This window comes from Triticum aestivum, chromosome 2D, assembly GCF_018294505.1.
Source record: "Triticum aestivum cultivar Chinese Spring chromosome 2D, IWGSC CS RefSeq v2.1, whole genome shotgun sequence".
In the NCBI taxonomy this organism is placed as follows: domain Eukaryota; kingdom Viridiplantae; phylum Streptophyta; class Magnoliopsida; order Poales; family Poaceae; genus Triticum; species Triticum aestivum.
Window position 1 is genome coordinate 177087038 of NC_057799.1, and position 1582 is coordinate 177088619.

Here is a 1582-nt window from a genome sequence, read left to right on the forward strand (position 1 = left end):
ATGTGTAGCAGGGCCCGAGGAACCGCTGCGAAAGGAGGGAGGCGAGATCATCGATCTGTACATTGTCGTTGTTGTCGGCGTCCGTGCAGGTGATGTGGGCATGGAGCTCGTCTCCGGCAGCCAGCATGGTGTTGAAACTGTCACGTTCATTGTACATGTACTCTAGTAGTTGATGTTTATCTCTTAGTCTGTTTTGACTAGGTAGGCCTAGTCTTCAGGACTATCCTAGTCCATCGCCACCTCCACGAGACGTGCCCTGCATGTAGGGGTCTCGATCTATATGTAACAACACTCAGTTATGGCAATAGAGTGCGAGAGTTCACAGCTCAGTTTGGTATCAGAGCGATGGTTTCCCCTCCTCCTTCTCCCAAGGCCGATGCCGACTCTGTCGATGCTGCCGCGGCCGCGGCCACCGCGGCCGCTGCGGATCTCCCTACCAACGCAAGCGCTGAAGCACGCCCTCGCGCTCCGCTCTCCCCCGAGAACCCCTCCTCCGTTCTGCCTCTTACTACCCTCCCATCCAGCTTGAGTATGAGGATTCTGGCAACCTTGTCGTCCCCAAGCGCGCGAGCCAGACGCCTCATCGCTGTTCCCTCTCGAGGCGGCCGAGTCGTGGTTATCCTGGACAACAGCAACATTCTTCGACCTACATGTCCCTTTTTTTCCTTTTCATGTCTCTTTCATATTATTCTTTTTGCTTAACCTTTTCTTGTGCATGTACGATTGTAGCAAACTACCAATATAATTAATTAATGTTCGACATGTAACTAATTATTAAAAATCCTAAGTTTAGCAAAACATCATTCTCCTAACTTTTCATTAAGTAGTATCGTAACAGAACAAAAGTTTCTTTTACAATAGTTCTCGAAGACCACGGTTTCGATCTAATGCTAGAAAAATACATGCCAAACGTTAAGAAATTGAGGGTTTGCGTTAGGTTGACGAAGTATGATGACGAGTCAGTTGATGTGCTTGGCCAGAAAATCCAGGAGCTCGTTTCTCCACCATGTTGTTGCTTGCTTCACAGCCGATTCTTGCTTCGTTATCGTACCCCATTGTCTTGTGGTACCAATTGTTGGCATTTCCTCCTGTAGGCTGGCGTATTGGGACTCTAGGAGTATCTTGCTGAATACACTGATCAAGTGAGTGTGCTCTATGGCCTTTATTTTGTACCCTAGAATGTCAACTGAACCGCGGATAAGCGCGCACCTACCAGACCACAAAGGTAATTGCACAATGTTACTATCACTGCTTGTGTTTAACTGCATCCCTGAAAATGTCTGAATTAAGAACAATGTGACATTATGACGGATACGGCAATTGGAATTTTTGTATATTATAAAATCAATCAAGAGTAAGGTTGCAGCAGAATTAGTCATGGATTAACGATTAAATAAATCATTTGGTCTAAAGAAAAACACTACGCTCCTTCATAGGAGTCAGGGCTTAGGTATATGTGTGGAACATATATGTAGCATCAGTGCTTGTTTAAACAGTCGTTTCTCTACAATCGTGTGGAACATATATAGGCTCATTATCAGTGTTTAAGTTTGATTGTGGAGGGATTTGGAAGAGGAGAAGC

The 1582-nt window shown here is 45.6% G+C and overlaps 1 long non-coding RNA gene across 2 annotated transcripts in view; it reads right to left on the reverse strand.

Moving 5' to 3' along the window:
- Positions 1 to 883: 883 nt before the first annotated feature.
- Positions 884 to 1582, reverse strand: part of LOC123049131 (uncharacterized) — a 3556-nt gene continuing 2857 nt past the window's right edge. For both annotated transcript variants that reach the window (XR_006423452.1, XR_006423451.1), the window contains exon 4: positions 884 to 1209. This is a non-coding gene — a long non-coding RNA (uncharacterized lncRNA). The remainder of the gene's footprint in view (positions 1210 to 1582) is intronic.